General features: G+C 40.4%; 1 protein-coding gene across 6 annotated transcripts in view; it reads right to left on the bottom strand.

The window, feature by feature from the left end:
- dlgap4b (discs, large (Drosophila) homolog-associated protein 4b) overlaps positions 1–18,344 on the bottom strand; it is a 111,518-nt gene extending 93,174 nt beyond the window's left edge. For 2 of the 6 annotated variants that reach the window (XM_036002164.1, XM_036002163.1), the window contains exon 1: positions 17,995–18,343. The gene's annotated coding sequence lies outside the window, so the exon portion shown is untranslated. Of the gene's footprint in view, positions 1–17,994 lie in introns of all 6 variants that reach the window. The other 4 variants (XM_031276574.2, XM_036002165.1, XM_036002166.1 and 1 more) reach the window with 3 other exon arrangements.
- Positions 18,345–18,821: the final 477 nt, after the last annotated feature.

The raw sequence follows: 18,821 nt of genomic DNA, 5'->3' as shown, positions 1-18,821 counted from the left end.
ATTATCTGTGGCATTATTTTTCTCCTACAGAAATTATTCTTCCTTTACTCATTTTTAAATTAGAATGAACTGATCCTTAAAATGATCAACTAGACAAGACAAAAAAGGGACTAAAAAATAGGCGAGCCTCAGTCCAGAATCTTGCAGTGCTCTTTCTTTTTTGCACATATAACATAAATGTCCCCAGGTCTGGCAGGGTATGCCAGTTGAGATTGTTCATGCAAGCTAGTAAATTATAGTTAGTCTATACCCACGACGTTCCACTTCTGGGATTGCTCTGTTGCTGCCGGAAATTTTGCCGGATTTCACTCCTTTCGGCCAGATGTTCACTCCTTTCGGCTGGATGTTCGTCACCTTCCGCTTTCTTTGTGTTGGAATTTTAAACTCGATTTATGAGGACTATGGTTAACTGCTCCTCAGATCTCTGCAGGGTAAATCCAGACAGCTAGCTAGACTATCTGTCCAAACATTTGAACGTACACGTTCCACCAAAACAGGTTCCTTCCCAAGGCCATGTTGCAGCGGAACCGTGGCTCTGGCCGGTGCTTAGCGCCGCCTATGACGATTGTGATTGGTTTAAAGAAATGCCAATAAACCAGAGCATGTTTTTCTCCCATCACGGAATGCTGTGTGGACTAGCCAGACCCTCCTCCACAGCGCTGTGGAGGAAGGTCTGGCAAGGCGAGACTACATCAGTAACAGTTTAGATATTCTGCCATGGTAATCCTCCTATTGCCATTTTCAAATGCTTTAGCAGCAGAGCTGAAATAACTCGAAGATGACAGGTGAATCATTTTCATTTAGGGACATTTTTTGGAAGGAGAATTGACACGAATCAAGCCTACGTAAGAATCAGTAGTTTGTTCATAAAATACATCTGTGTTTTGGTCTGTGAGTCAGCAATGACGAAATCCAGTCTTGTTAAACCATACAACTCCCACATGTTCAACGCATTGCCGATGGCAAAATGGAGTCAGCATAGAAACAAAATCTGATGGTTCCTTGTGTTGTCAGGACATGGTCCAGGTCATTATATAGGGCAAAAAAGAGGGCAGTGGCAGCGGCAGGATGGGAGGGAGAAAGAGAGGTGAGGAGGCAGAGAAAGGGAGAGGAGAGGGAGAAAAGCAGAGAGAGTGCAGAGAGAACAAAAGAGGAAGAAGCAATAGCATTGAAAGAGACAGAAGCTGACCTTGGAGCACCCTAGCATTAGCTTGCACAGACCATAGCAAGGATTTGAGCAAATCAAAGCTTTCCACTTCAAAATAATCCACATTTGATAGCTTCCTATCAGCCAAATTGGGACAGACAGGTCAAAAGCTCAACAGTCAGATACATATGCATATTCTCCATGCATCCAGGCAAAGGCCCATATAAACATGCAAGTGTACATCTCTTCCTCGGTCCTCACCCACAAATACACAAACACACACTTGACTCTGCCTGTCCATCACCAGAAGGGTACCAGTTCACCATCATGCTCGCACATCTTTCTATTTTCTCTGCCTAACAAAACCTGTCATTCTGTCAGGGCTGCAGATTAACCAGAGAACAGTTTCCTCATCAAGTCAATTTTACAGAGGTAGCGTTGAAATAGCCTGGCTATTTTTGGTCTTGGAGTGTATGTGTGCGAGCATCCGTATGTGTGAATGCAGTGACCATGTGTGGCAATTACCCCAGTCAAGACAAGCGACGCAGCCATCCACTGCACACCACACCTCTGGATCTATCTGCCTGCCCTCCTCTTCTGTGGAGGAATGCATTTGTTCTTTACTTGTCCATTTCATCTTTAAGCATCATTTATATTTCCTCCCCTCCTCTCCTCTCTTCTCATTGGAGCACCAGTACCCGACAGCAGTACTAGCAATTAGGTCAGCAGTTGGCCTATTTAAAGCATGAGGAACTCAAGGCCTAGATTTGCTTGGTCACTTAAAGCGCCCATATTATGCAAATTTTTACGTTCATAATTGTATTTAGAGGTTATATCAGAATAGGTTTACATAATTTAATTTTCAAAAAACATATTTTTGTTGTACTGCACATTGCTGCAGCTCCTCTTTTCACCCTGTGTGTTGAGCTCTCTGTTTTAGCTACAGAGTGAGGCATCTCACTTCTGTTCCATCTTGGTTGGGAGTCGCACATGCGCAGTACCTAGGTCAGCACCACAAGCCAGTCAGAAGCAGAGTATGGGGGTGTGCCACACTAGCAGCTAGGCGAGCATTATAACGTGTGTTACAAAGTGATGCACGTTCATAACGGAAGTAAAGGCTGGACTACAATAGAGCTGTTTGGAGCAGTTTGTGAACAGTGTTTTCTGTGGGAGATGGTAAGTCCCTTTGAGGTGGACTTTGGGCTTTTTCACTTTGTAAACCTATAACACGCACAAAAAAGATATATAACACAATAAAGGAAAGGGAAAAAGCCAAAAAAACATAATATGAGCACTTTAAGAACATCAAACACTGCAATAAATTGCACAAAGGCAAAATGTACAAAAAGCTTTAGGCACAAAATCATAAAAATTTGTCTAATTTTAAGGTGTGTCAGAGGTCAGAAGGTGGACTTTCTGTTGTTCTTTCGAAAAGGTTGAGTGAGGTTTTGCATCAAATATGCATGGGCTCATGTGGCAGGCTAACCGCCCCAGACAAGTGCAGAGTGTACTGCTGTTGTGAAGGTCGACCATCTCTTACAGTATCTTTGACACACACAGTGTGTGTCCAGATGGCTCAGCAGACTAAGTAGCATGTATTTACTTGCAATGTCAGGAAGTGTGAATTCTGCTTATGACCTTGGTCACACAACATGACCGGTGAGATGTTAAATAAGTCAGTGGATTGACTGAAGCACTAAGCCGAGCAGTCTAGGGGAGCTGATTACTGTCATTGATCGTAAAACAACTGTGACTTAGAGTGACTTAATGTTTCGAGACTGTCCTAAACATTACCACTTCAAGCACGGCAAGACTCCTCTTCTGTATGAGGATGCATTGATTCTCTTAAACCAGCTTAACAAATTCCAAGTCTTTATTTAGTTACTAATAAAAAACAACTTCCAGTGTACTTTATTAAGTTTTTATATTGGCCATCCATCAGGCTAATGATATCATTAAAATTTACTTAAAATGCCACTGCACCACATTGTCACTGCATGGCTCAGTTAATTGAAACACTTACTTTGAGGATTCAATGTGATGAACATATTGGTCATTACCCTGCTGTCGGGCATTTACAATAATGCTCAACTTGTGGCAATCAGGACACAAAGTTTTATTCTAATCCTACAGTATACAATTTCATTCTTTACGTTATTACAACGGTTTAAACTGCATCCAATAGCTTGAGGCAGTGCGGCTTCTGTAGCCAAAGACTGCACAGGGAGGACAGGCAGTAGTCTCTTGTAACATTGTACTCCAATGAATGAGGTTTGCCACTTTATCTGCCAGCAAAATATTCTACATTTCTTTTTCTTTTTTATTCTATTCTAGTCCATCAAGTCAACATTTTAATTTGCCCAATACCTTGATTTATGACTGGATAACTGGAAAACCAATTACAGCCTCAGCTGATGTTAAACTAAAATGATGAACACGGTAAACTAAAACAAAAATGGTAACATTGTCACTGTGAGTGTGTCAGCATGCAGACTTTAGCATTTAGCTCAAAGCACCACTGAATCCCCTACTGTATCACTAAATACAGCCTGACAGTGCCGCTAGCATGGCTGTAGACTCTTACGCTGTTTTCCCATATGAACTCCAGACAATGTCCAAGAATCAGGACCCTTTCACACATGTAGCACACAACAGGAGATTGTCAGTGAGAGATGCATTCTCACTTACTGGAAATACTCTGTTTGGTTTAGACCATAGACTGTAAAAAATAATGGACGAAGCTTCCAGGCCTGAGAAGTGAAGCCAATGCAGAAGTGCCGTAAACCTGCATTCTATCTAATTTCCAGCAGGGGGCGACTCCACTGGTTGCAAAAAGAAGCTGGCTTATATAGAAGTATATAAGTATATAAGTATACACAAGTTTATTGTCTCAATCACTAGTTTTAAGCCTTTTTCAATATGACATGATGTTCATTTTGTAAATTATGGTTCCATTTATTTTAAAATAGATGATAAAGCAGGGCATACTTTAGGGCCGTGGCTACACACCGACCTGTCAATTATGGTAGAGGCTTAGCAATGCATTTCCATGGCACTGTGCACATTAAAATAGCTGTGAACTTGTTTTGGGTGTTTTCCGTATTTTTGTGTTAAACTTTAACCCCCTCACTGTGGGTTTTCACTTTATCAAAGCTTATTGGAACATTTTGGTCGCCAAAAAATGTCTTGTTCAGAATTCAGTAGCATCTTGCCAACCGAGGTGTTAGCTGGTAACTTAAAGGAAAGTCTGCCGTTTTTTTGTACTGCCGTACATGCAGATGAATGGCGGCAGTACCCAGAGGTCGTTGTTTACCTGCAGGTAAAATTCCGCCGTTGGAAACTTCCCCGTTTCAGTTTAGATGGCAAAGGCTTCAAAACGGCAGTCCACAAACCAATGGATGACGTCACTGCTGCTACGTCCACTATTTTTACAGTCTATGATTAAGATGAGGACATAGATTACACCTCACAAAAACACAAATCATTGTACATGTTTACACACACATGCACACAAGACCACCCCAAGGCAAAGAGCACAGTCAATTCAAGCTGTTATTCACACTAAGTGCTGTAGTGGATTTAGTGCTGCTCCCCTTCTGAAGTCAATTGATTCACCACGCTTGTGATTTAGCATCATTCCCCCAACCAATATCTCCTTCTTTCTTTGTTGGCCTGTCACAGTCAGCGAACAATGTGAGGTGCCATTGATGGGACACAGGACATGACTGATGGCTAGACTGATAGAGACCACCAGTCATGCAGCTAGTACTACATCTTACATTGCATTATTCCTGTGCCATTTTAAAATTTGACATGACATGTATTCAACATGGTGGCAGCGATGATGGGTAAAATGCAGAATGATTCAGCGTAATCACACAGGCATTTATAAAGATTACAATCTTTTCGTCCTAAGAGCCATTAGTCTGTTTTTATTTCATTGTATAAACAAATGATCATGTTCACGATTTTATTATAATCTGCACTGTAATGGCATTAACTTACATGGGGCAGATTCAAGCTGGCTGTATGCAGCTGGTACGGCTGCAAAGCCCACACTTACAATGAGCACAGAAAAATTAGGTCATGGGCACTTAATATGGAGGTTACTTGATTCATATGATATAGCAACAAAGAATACACTGAAATGCCATTATTAATATTGCCTTGCAGTTATTTGCAGAAAGAATGAATACATTTTAATCAGAGTGGTTCATTAAATGGGCCTCTGTGTCAGAGTCATTAATGGAGCCTGTTTAAAATTACAGCTACCAGGGTGCCTCGTTATTGTCACAAAACATACAGTAAAGCATGGATCATGTAGCACTTGAAAGGTTAATAATATGCTTAGTAGTGATATTTCTTTTGTCCCGCACATAATACAATATGCTTTCATATGCAGCACAAGTGTTCAGCAGGTTGCATGACAGCATGTTTGATGGTATTTTTCTGAAAAGCAAAGGCAAGAAGTCAATGAAGACATGTAGAGGCATATGCATTCAGTTGCTTATTCATTCAGTACACCTAGCTAAAACTGATGCAGTCTAATACAACAGTCCTGCAATACATTCTGAATGAGTTCAGCAAGTAATGTCTTCTGGAAATGTGTGTGTGTGTGTGTGTGTGTGTGTGTGTGTGTGTGTGTGTGTGTGTATTCAAAGAAAGAGGACATGTTTGCTGTGTTACAGTTTTATCTCTTTACATGGAGCCACAGAGATCATATAACAGCTGCAATACAGGGTTTGCTTGTTTCTACCACCACAGTTGTCTTAATTACTACTTGTATGTTCTTTCACCTCTGAAAGGGTCATGCCTTTCTAAATCTTTGAGTTTTAAGAGTTGAAGTCAAGTGCTCATTACTGTGGAGTAGGGATGGACATTTTAGGTAATATCCACATGTGAGTACTTGCATTAAATTATTATAGAGTGCTAAAAAAAACACAACTTGCTAACTTACCATTAGATAAGTTGACTACCCATACAGCTACCGTAGCTAACGTTATGTGGCAAATTCAATCATAGAGTAGCCCAGCGCTGTTATGTTTTGTGGTCAAAACAACCATACTAAAAATAACTTTATGAGCATGTTGAACATTGTTGTAAGGTTATAACTTTACCATACGCATTAGCTTGGTGGCTACTTGAGTACTCATGCCCATCCCTACTGTGGAGAATGTTATTATATGAATCATTTCCTTTCCTGCCACACAAGAATACAGAATACAGCAGGCATCAGTTCACTAGTTATCCATTTTTAGAATTCAGTTTAAGGTTTGGCTGGTCTCTGTGGCAACACTTATCCTCCAGTTATACGTCTGGCCTCTTACACTGTCACTGTTGTCACTGGTCATGGTATGCTTACTACTTCCACAGATACAGGCTACATAAATAGCATGATCTCATTAACATCAGTTTTTAGGGGGTGGGGGGGGGGGGGTTCATCTAACTTTTGTATTCATGAAAACAGAAAAATTTCAAAGTGGCTTGTTTGGTGCTTACTTTTCCATGTAGCTCTCAGTCTCGGCCCCCCATCGCTAGCATATAGGTCTGACCCAACAAAAATCGCAACATGACAGCAACACGAGTTTGGAGTCACTCACACACACCCGGTCAGCAAGCTTGTTACGTTACGCCTGCAATCTTGTGGAGCATTTGTAACTTTGAAAAACCACAGGTTTCTCAAGCAATAAAAAGTTGATTGCTTCTTGAAAGAAACCTGAAAAAATTGTATTGAGACATTTATCCTTAATGCTCACATCTGTCGTGGGTGCTGTAAAAAGCTGGTGTAACATGATAAGTGTTCTAGTGCCAAGAGGGCTTATTCCTCCCATCGCAACTTCTCAAATGCACCGACAAGTCGTCAATAACTCAGTAAGAGCGAGCAAGGAAGGTTAGCATGAAGTGGTAAGCTACTGTGACGCAGCAAAAAATGATGATATAATTAGCTCTACTCTCCTTAGATAAACCAAATTTGCTTCCAGGCCATTCAATCAAGACTTGCTTATGATTTGACTGGCATAGATAACCTTGGTAATCTTCTGTGACTGGATACACACTGAGTGATGCAAGGCTAAGGTTACAAACTAAGAGTTAATGGATAGTTGGATGGCTGTTAGGGTTGCATTTATGGCTGGAGTCGTCACTAGATTTCTTTTTATGAAAACAAGTGATAGTATTTCCTTATACTATCATTTTACGTAAGAAGACATTTTAGGGCCCCTTCAGAAAGCTTAATAATAAAGTCATATTCTGTCTGTTAAAAATGGAAATGAATAGTATGTTGAAGGCTGATTAGAGAGGAGTACATGCTTTCCTGTTGTACAACAGTGTATTTAAGAATACATTGTATCTATTTCCAAAGCTCAATGATGAAGAAGCTCCATTTCAAGTAGTGCCTGACTAATAATAAAACAAACAAATAAAATAAAATAATATATTTGCTCATCACAGATACATTGTTGTCTGTATATGTCAGCCAATAGTTAACACAGTTTCAGTATACATTTATGTATTTCAGGTAATTATTTGCAAGTTTCCTTGGTGAATGATGGTTAATACAACACATTGACTAACCAAAGGCCTCTGGTATCTTGGTTATAATCTGTGAAGTTAATCAATCAGTGAAGCGTATGATGCATCTTGTTTTACTTTACACAAATTTAAAAGTGCATCATCCTTTAATCTCATGGAATTGGTACTCTGTTAGTAAAAAAAAAAGTCACTGTAAAGAGAAGAAAAGGCAACAAAGCCTTGACTGACAGTGACAGAACTCGTTGTGAGGGGAAACAAACTCTCTTTGTAGTTACAGATGAAACGCATAATATATAGATTTATTAATATACCACATTACGTATGTGTTTGTTTCTCCTGAGGTTTAGCACTCACCATTGCTCATTTGTTTTTCTGAACCTGGCAGTTTCCATGTCTGACTATTTATCTCCACCATCCTCACATTCCTTCTTTCCTATTTTTCCTTTGACTCTGTGATACCCTTTATTAGTCACCTACAGGTCTGTGCTGCTGAGGACTCCAGTAATTACTCCAAAACAACTCATATCCAAAGCCATGACAGGTTTATTTATATTTCAAAAACACGGGGCATATCAAAGTGCTTCACAAATGCAAAGAATAATTCAAAAATCTAAAAAGATTATAAGAATGCAGATGGTTAAATGAGCATACAAATGATAAATAAAGAATGAAGCACAAAACAAACATGAAAAATAAAGCAGTGAACATAAAAGCTGTATGTAAGGTTTAAAAGACTGGGAAAGTCTCCCTGGTTCAAATAAAATGCTGAAACTACTGTATGTGTAGTGACCATACCAGCATGTACACAGTACACAGCCAAACATAATTGTATGTGCATAGTCTCATATACAAATAAACAAGCACATTATCTCGACATGCGCGTTAATAATCATGTGGTTCCAATCAGAGGTGAGACAATAAATTACTCTCACGAGCTGCAAAAAACTAATCAAAACTCAAATAAAGACTCAGGTCTGAACAACACTAACACAATCACGTGTCATCTATTAGTTAAGTCTTGATGTAACAGCAAACAGCAGAGTGCAACCAGAATCAGCACCATGTCAGGCAATTAGTGAGGGAAACCAAACTCTCTCTGTATTCTATTGCAGCTTGGTTCCTTTAGTCTTTCCAGTGTCATTCATTTGTGCCACACTGCGTTATTTCTCCTGTGGTGAAAGTCGTATAAGTTAATATACAATTTGTGAGAGAAAATCAGCCCACTGTAACAATGCAATTAGGCGTCAAGGCTTATGCCAGCCAGCATGCACTTTATTTTGCTGTGAAGTAATAACCTGTGACCTTATCATATAAATACAATCCTGTTTTGCTTCTTTCTCATACTAAAGGCTATAGACAATATGAATGTAGCTGTTCTTAACACCAATGAACACAACGTGATTAAATCTCTTTTTATTTGTTGGGCAGTGAAAGCTACCTTGGAGGTCCAGAAATGGCTGCCTACAAATTAGACTTCATCAACAGACAGAAAACGCAATGAAATAAACACAGATGTGCCCAGAGAAAAAAATGGAAAAGATCTGGCACGTTCTGCTTTTGCTAAAGAGCTGCTATGTCTTTATTATATTGCAGTACTTAATTAAGTTGCAACTTCTTAGATGTCCACTGAATGTTATAATTTATATATTTCTTGATATTTTAATATAGTGTGTATCAATATTTTTGGCGACACAGTCTCACACACTCACACACACACACACACACACACACACACACACACACACACACACACACACACACACACACACACACACACACACACACACACACACACACACACACACACACACACACACACACACAGTGATAGAGAGAGATGAGATGAGAGTAGAGTAGATATTTCTTTGGGCAATGGAGAGCAGTAAGGGAGTCATAAATGTGTTAAAAACTACTGTAATAAACTGTAATCAAGGGTAACACAATGTCAGAAGCTGACAATGTGTAATTTGTCAGTCAGACAAGTTCTTCACCTGCATTGCACAGTAAACACAGAGAGCTTTATTATGCAGTATTCACAGACAGTATTTAAGTAATCTCAACACAATTTGTGTGTGTGTGTGTGTGTGTGTGTGTGTGTGTGTGTGTGTGTGTGTGTGTGCGCGCAAGTGAAAGAGAGAGGGAGAGATGATTACCAAGGCATTGTGAGTAGATTTAACAAGTAAAGTGAACACAGAGGTGGGCCTCCTCTCTGCTTGTTCTTGTGTCCTTTAATTTCATTTTCTCACTTGGTTCTCTAGTGGGGGGCCTTGCATCTCAATGAGGCTCTGTCCAGCTGGGAAGTGGTCTCACTACTAATAAAGAACAATTCTCTCACGCTGTTAGGAAATTGGCAGGAGAGGAGAGGGGCGCCAGCAGCAAACGTTATCAGGGAGTGTGTGTGTGTGTGTGTGGTGGTTTAAAAAAGAAGTGTTGGTGTTTCCAAATTAAGACTACACTGAGGAATACATACATACAGAATAATATTCACACAGACACAAAATGACATCCTATTTATAGTGCACAGTAAATCAAGATAATGATCAAATTCTTCCATGTTACGATACATTATACATTTCTTGTTGAGTTAAATGTTTGGACCTCTAATTTCAGTTGTAACTTAAAGGCATACTATATAACTTTTCTCTCTTCGGTCCCCCTGCAGGTTGTCTCATTGGAACTACAGCTCGCACGGCTGTAGCTCCAGGATTTCGCGATGTCGCGATCGCGCCAATTCACGGCAATTCAACCAATTACCGTGAATTTGGTGTGACTCGCAATTTTGACCAATCACCACAACTTTTCCGCGAATTTGACCAATAACCGGAGTTTCCCGCGAATTCAACCAATCCCAGAAGTCCCATGTGCACTCTGAGAGCCACTGACCAAGCGGGAGTGAGAACGGGTTGATGTAACACGTACGTCACCAAATTCATTTCCTTGTTTCTGACATGAAGACAAGACATGTGTGACTCGAACATCTCACATTTACCAACAAAACGTACAGCGAAAGACCGTACAAAACATTTCAGACCGTCCTTCCAACCTGTATACATTTTAACATCAATGTATGTTGTAACGTTTTTTCACTCTAAAGCCGCTGAAGCTGCTGCCGTTTCAATCCTGTTGGCTCTCTGCAGTGGGCGGGGCTGCTGCTCCGTTCCCCCCGCAGAATAGTTTTTATCTACCATCCAACTCTCCACATTCTCTGCTGTGGGCCTGACAGGGACCTTTTCTCTCTGCCAGGTTCCTACAGTAGGTCTATGCTCCCATCGTTATGATTGAGCAGCTGACAGCTTGACCTCCTCTCACCGAGACACATCTTTTGACTGCGGCCATTTTCTCACCATAATGTTTGGCAATGGGCCTTTGCCTGCCATAGCCAGGGGGCTAGTTGCTGAGGCTATCATTCATAGCACAGAGGAGGAACGGATTAAGGCCACTGAGAAAGAGCAGGAGAGAGAGAGGGGTCTGCATCTTAATGGAGGGCTGAGTGTGGAACAGCCTTGTTATGAGGTGGCTCGGTGGAGAGGGACGAAGATGCAGCGGCTGGGTGGGTTGGCATTTGGCTGCTGGTGGGAGCTGGGGGACAGGATTAGGGTGAGGAAAAAAGGTACATGCCGAAAAAATTTGAGAAAAAAAATAGGATAAGAAGGGTAAAAGGAATAAATAAAGAATGCATGCACAGTACAAAAAAACTGCCAAGGCTGTACACACATTACAGTGTTTCATGTTATTTTAATTCAACCATTGCTACTGTACATTGATAACAGACTTTTTCACCAAAAAATAATTATTTTGTTCCAATACCATTAATGGCATTTAAATTTCTCATCCAATCTCTTTTTGCTCTCACAATGGTGTAAAGTTTAAAAGCCCTTGTTGTCAGAGTTGAAACACATACTGTCATCAGGGATAAAAGAAATCCCTGATGTTTAAGACAAGGCAAGGAGTCAACTTAGGCCCGGTGTGTCACCGGGCTTGCAATCCACTGGCAGCAACCCTGGCTTGATTTGATATGCAGCAGAAGTTTAATATGAGTGGAGAACACATTTTAATGGTCAATATCGCTGTCGATCATGATCATTTAAAGCTTTTGTGTGTAACTTTTTGATTTTAATAAACGTCATTTACATTCAAGCCATTGCCAAATTAGTTGCTACAGAGCTAATTAAGACGATCAGCTCCACACAACTCTCTCTGTATTTCTAAGTAGGGCTATATTCAGAAAATGGTGGCATCTATGACATCAATATGCCTGAATAGATGCATTTGAAAAAAGAAAGTCTCTTGTCAACATCTTGTTTACTTCAAAGGACTTCTGCATTACAATCAGACACACGGCTTGCGTGCGCACACGCACACGCACACACACACACACACACACACACACACACACACACACACACACACACACAAACCTAATACGGATCCATCATACTGTAACAGAATTTCACACTCCACTGGCCTCCTTTAGTCATGGCTGTTTGCTTTCACACTCTGTTAGGTTACAGTTAGAATCACCTCAAAGAAAATAGATCTTCTTTCAGCCAAAGCAGCTGAAAAACAAAAGGTCTTTTGACGATCATTTTACTGACACAGGCTAAATAATTTCTGTAGCACACAGGAATTTAATCCAGGTGCCGACATACCAAAAACATCTTATGTTCTTCTGGGTATTTGGTCTGTTGATCACTTTAAGCTATCTGATGGATAGCACTTGTTTAGACAAATAGTGTAACCACCTGACAAACACATCTTAATCCTTTTTCCATTTGCTGAGTCTGGATGTAAGCTTCCCTCGAGGCATTACAGTGCCAAGAAGAGGGAAGTTAGCATATGTCTGGTGACTGAATGACCGAGCAATCCAAACTAACTTTCTCTATCAAACACAAAATCAAGACACACACACATGCTTTGTGTGTGAGAATCATTTTAATTTCTCCCAGGTGTACAACATTTGTTGACCTTAGGTGGGTGTTTTGCATAAATGTATATGGTCATTAGTAGATCTTTGGAAAAGTGCAAATTATCCTTGGGGTTCCACAGAGTTTGAGCTTTGCAGAATAAAAAATGTGGAGAGCCACAGTGTGAAGAATCTCCTTAGAGGATGCCTATTTGAATGCATGACATGGATTTCAAATAGGCCGCAGATAAACATTTGACAAATCAGTATGCAAACTTTGTACAAAGAGTATCTTTTACCATGTCTGACCAGGATCCTCATATGGTATTTGCATGTACTGATTAGCATTACTGCACATCTTCACATAACTTTAAGTATTTTACTTGCCTAAATGTTACCAGAATTTATATGCACAAACACAGCAGGAGTAATCAATAGAAAAACCCTGCCAGTGAAAGTTTATATTACCAATAATCCACAATTTTACAGAATACTTTTGTTTGACAAATGGGTTGTAATTTCTCCCTAAATCCTTGATGTGTAGGTACACAAAACAGATTATTTTTGCAGTGTTAATGAGCGTCACACCAACTATAGTGGCATGTCATGTTGTTTGCAGAATTACAACAGCCTCGTGGTAAGGCTCCCCTTGCCAGCCTGAACTTCTGCCAACCCTAGTATCCCAGTGCAGCACAGTTAGCATGGCTATTAGCTGAGGGCATGTGAAAAGAGGGTTTGGCACCCATTCCTAAGCCTGCCACCTTCGGAGAAGTAAGACGTGAGGTTTAATTAGAATGGATGGTTTTGGGATTTGAAGTTGTGTTTCGTAGAGGAGGCTTTAACTGATGTCAAAAGTGTCTTACTTCATGTCAGCTATACCCACACTGCTTTGATTTCAAGCTGGAAAAGTGGAAGGTTTGAGGTGGGAGGGGTTCACCTCTTTCTAATTCATTCGTTTTAAGTAAAGATAGAATCAGCTAGTTTGTGTTTAGGATAGGGCTGCAGAATTATGACAAAAATGATAATAACGATTATATCAATCATAATTATATCACGATTATTCATTGATTTTAGGGACAAAATTATTGTATTGCACTTTCACATGTGAATAAACAGAGCACTGATTTCACTTCACCATATTGCGCTACATTCCTGCTAATGTACAAATCTTCACATCAAGACTTAAAATAAGATTTCAAATTAAAGGTGCAGTAGGTAAGACTTATAAAACTAACTTTCTGTCATATTTGCTGAAACTGACCTTATGTTCGAGTAGAACTACATGAAGCAGGTCATTTAAAAAAAAAAAATCTGGCTCCTCTGGCACCACCTACAGCCTGTAGTGAAAAATCCACAGCTCTATGTTCAGATCCACCAATCAGGGCCAGGGGGGGTGTCTAACTGCATGTCAATCACTGCTCATGCACACGCATTCATTCTCCCTTGTGGGGGGAGGGGCTTAGGAGACCGTTTTGGGCTTTAGTGGAAAGGGGGGAGGGACTGAGAAGTATTCATGCAATGACAAATAAAGCTTGATTTGATTTGATTTGAAATTGTCGATGTTCAAATTTTGTCCTGGATCCTTGGTCCGCAATCCTACCTATGGCACGTTTAAAATCAACAGAGCACTGCTTTACTTTTCATATTGTGCTACATACATGCTATTAACAAATCTTCATCTAAACAAGATTTAAAACAACTGGTCAATGGTGAAGGGGTTGCTGCTGTGCAAAACTCTTGAGGAGTGGCTTGTCAATAAATGAGAATAACTGATCCACCTTAAAGGTCTGCCCACCTTAAGTGAGCCTGTGCTGAAGTTGTCGCTAACTTGCGACGGGCTTGCAATACACGGAGTGGAGAACACATTTTAAATGTCAGTATCGCTGTTGATCATGATCATTTAAAGCTTTAGTGCGTAACCTTTTGATATTAATAAACGTCGCGATCACATAAGGCTTGTATCATGTGGACGTGCCGTGTTGTCATTACTTAGAATTCCTCATGGGGGCGACAGAAACTGCGCACTATAGCTTTAATTGTGGGAGCCAAAATCATTATCGCGATTAATATTCAATTAATTGTGCAGGCCTAGCTTAAGACAGCTGAAATGTGAAAGCCTGACAGGTTAGAGCATGTGAGAGACAAAAGTAAGCAAAACGAGGAGAAAGAACTGCAGCAGTAACACTGACTTGATCCTTTTTTTGGTTACACACCACTTTGTGACTGTTAGTGTTACTTTGAGTAATCAGCAGATGGGTGCGAATTGTGAATGACTTAATTTGATTGACAAACATTTCTTTCATTCAGTTCTATTATGCTTCATTGCAATCACTGCAGTTTCCTAAACAAATTAGTGACAGAGACTTTGATTAGCATAATCCAGTTTTCTTACAATATTATTGTTGACTGCCTTGCATCTCAACTAGCTTTTAAAAAGGAAAGATAGCTTGTTGTCCAATATCCTATGATTTTGTGCAAACAAAGAGCAAAAAGGGGGAGGGGGGGGTTGCTTAATATTTTCACTGTGTGAATTATTCTGTTTTGACATCGCTGGTTATGCCTGCCAACTGCTATGGAAGGTAAATAAACAAATGTGATGTGTTTTTTTTTTGCTCTTATACCAAAACAGGCGCAGGCTCTTCATCCAAAACAACCTGTAACAATATTGTACATAGATGCAAGGCTGTGCTCTATTTCTAAAAAGTAGAAAAAGGACATAAAGATATGAAAGATCTGGTTTCTTCTGCAGACTTGGTTTCTAACTGTGGGGAATGACGACATCCTATTTCTCTAGTGAGGCTGTTTAAATATAGACTTCTGCAACTTTATCTGTTTCTGCAGCTTCAGAGTCTGATGATACATGATCATAGACTTACTTTTATGTTTCCATCCTTGAACTTCAGCACCAGTGAAATCAACTTGTTATCTATCAATCTATAAGACGCCAACATGAAAACTCATATTTACTGCAGTACCATTAAAGCATCCACTTAAATATTAATTATGACTGAGCCCACACACTCCAAAAACTCACAACACCATGGCGTACTTTCTGCAGAAACACAAGAGGGGAAAGATCTTTTTCTCATTTCCCCATATTGCCTTCATCACTTCATTGATGCAATTTGGTGTAATCTAGCCCCCTGACTGTGCAGTGGAATACACACCTCTGACTCTGCAGATATTTAATACAGGACTGCTCTATACATTATAAATGGCCCTCTGCAATATACCATCCTTCTAAAATGAAGCCACTGCGCAAATAGAGAAAATAGAAATGACCTGCCCTTGGAAACCCTCTGAGGTTTGGAAGTTCTATTCTGGTTCTTTTTTATTTATGTCCATAAAATATGTCACATGAAACGCAGGCATTCGTAATATACCTAAACAAACTGATAACCTTCTATGGTCAAAGAGCGAGGTCATCACGTACAGTAGACTACAACTCAAGAAGAAGTGCAGAATGTCAACACACAAACCAAAAAAATAAACACAAATAATCAAATTGTGACACAAGATGATGCATATGAGAGGTATGTGCAAAGATCACAGATTTTATCAAATAATATCCAACATGGCTGTGGGCTGGTGTGCTTCTTTTTGTGTGTGCACATGTGCGCGTGTGTGCAAGTGCGACAGAGACAAGCAGAGAGGGCAGAGTGCCGCTGAGAGTGATGAGATGCGATGAGACACAGTTTGAGTGCATACTAGCAGGAGGGAGAGAGAGGTAGTGTGTGTGAAAGTGGATGAGAGAGCGAGAGAGCAAGAGAGGGAAGGTGGACATAAATGGCTGTGAGTTAGCATAGCCTGCTATATTTTGTCTGTATTTTATTTATTTTTTTGCAGCTGAAGCAAATTGAGGGCACTAACACAGCAGTTAGGCTGCTTTTCAGGTCACTCAAAAAGCTGTGCTGAAAGGGTAGCTAGCCCTAAATTCATTGTTAATTTGATGGAATGAGACACTGCAACCTACTAAAGGATCCAAGCATGTTGTAGTACATGAAGTGATTACATGAAGTGATTACAACTTGTCTCATGTCACCTATACAGTGGAGCCACACTGGAGTTGATTTGATTAAACTGTTGGGAAAAATACTATTGATTTATCTTGATTAGTATCCCTGGCTAAGCACAGCTGGATCTGGATCAGTTAATGGTGTTGCGTCCTTTAAAGTGCCAAACAGAGACAGCCAGATTCTTCCTCATATTCATAATAGTAACCCTATGTTTATCACAGTTTATTTGTAAAAAAAACAAATAAAAATTCTGGTAACATCTTCTCTATCCTTTGATCTGGCCCTGCTCACTCATGCTGTGGAAAAGTGAGTGACTGCTTAGTGGACAGACCTGGACTCATTTGAGTTTGTGGATTAACTGACCTCGTAAATATGGGACTGGGAGTCTGAGCTAAAACATCATATCTGGAAGCAGGCTAAATGATAGGATGCCATTTTTTCTAATTAGTTGCAGTAAACTAATCTTCCACTAAATATAATGTTTTTAATCCTCCATAAAACACATGGCACCTCTAGTCTGTCACAGTTCTCAGATCAACAAAAGATTAAAGAAACACCTACTGGATTCATTCCTTTCAAGTGTGTCTGTGCTGGGGTGTTTTTACCCAATAAAATGACGCCTCTTTATGTTCAACAGTGAACAATGAAGACATAACAAGTCGCCTGTTTCCTCTGGGCCACCTGACATTATGGCATTCTATCGGGACATTTAGGAAGTTATATATACATATAGTGTCTAGTGAGACCATGAGCAAAAATGATACATGGTAAACTCAAGACACCATATCACCTCTGCAATGCCAATAGTAATGTGAGGTTTTGTTATTGTGGCACAAACTCATATTTTACGACTTTCTTTGCACACACACACACACACACACACACACACACACACAGGGAACTAACCCCGCAGTCTGTGATAAACATCCTATTAACCCAATCTGACAAGTCGCAATGTCAACGGCCAATTAGAATACAAACCTCCATTTCTTTTACTGTCAAAATAATATTGGTGAGAAAACCGCGGAGGATGAGCTTCATCATTTCACTCACACATCACCACATCACACAGACAGATCGCCCACTGTTGTGTTGTTTCACCACATACACACCCGGCAAACCCGACGTCCTGTGAGCCAGTGACATGTTTTAAGAAATAGCCTGCATGTCTTTTAAACCCGCAAAGGCGCAGTGTAAATACTGACTCCAGCGTTTGAAATCAGTAGCCTATGAGTCACCTTCCCACCCACTTTGCACGAAATGTTCACTCCTGTCAAACATTTTTGACTTAATATGTAAAACACACAAAAGGTCCATTCAGTGGGCGATACGTGGGCTGCTAGACACAAACATCAACCAGCAATTCAACAGTTTTAGTCTCCGTGGAGCCGTTTTACCTTCGGGTGAGAATGCCTTTTGGAAATTGAAGAAGACGACTTGGCAGATTTATCCGTGTTTTGTCCGTAACTTCCCGAGCAGGGCATCTGTTTTTGAAGAGGCGTTGATAGACAAGAAGAAGAAGAAGAGGAAGAAGAAGAAGAAGAAGAAGAAGAAGAAGAAGAAGAAGAAGAAGAAGAAGACAAGCGTTGAAAACCGGTGCTTGTCATTTGACGCCTTATTTGTCCAGTGAGTTGGTGTATCTCCGACGAGGAGAAAAGCAAGAGCCCCGGTCCACAGCAGTCTCCATTACCGAGCTTTATATTCACCTCAACAGGCAGACAGATAGAGAGGAGGACTGCCTCCGTCTGTCAGGCGAGCCGGGAGGATACTGAGATGCTGCTGAGAGAGAGAGAGAGAGAGAGAGAGAGATGAGAGATGAGAGAGAGAGAGAGAGAGAGAGAGAGAGAGAGAGAGAGAGAGATGAGGGAGAGAGAGAGAGAGAGAGAGAGAGAGAGAGAGAGAGAGAGAGAGAGATGAGGGAGAGAGAGATGAGAGAGAGAGAGAGAGAGAGAGAGATGAGAGAGAGAGAGAGAGAGAGAGAGAGAGAGATGAGGGAGAGAGAGATGAGAGAGAGAGAGAGAGAGAGAGAGAGAGAGATGAGGGAGAGAGAGATGAGAGAGAGATGGCAAATCACCAATCACCAGCCTTCAGTGTATTTAGGCTACCAGTCATTCATTTGTAGTTATTTGTATTGTTCAATAAAATGACTTTACTAATGTTATTTCTGTGTTTTTATTTGTACTTTACATCGCCGCTAACCATGACAGTAAACATCTGCATTAAA

This window comes from Sander lucioperca, chromosome 6, assembly GCF_008315115.2.
Source record: "Sander lucioperca isolate FBNREF2018 chromosome 6, SLUC_FBN_1.2, whole genome shotgun sequence".
In the NCBI taxonomy this organism is placed as follows: Eukaryota; Metazoa; Chordata; class Actinopteri; order Perciformes; family Percidae; genus Sander; species Sander lucioperca.
This window is presented reverse-complemented; position numbering and strand designations above follow the sequence as displayed.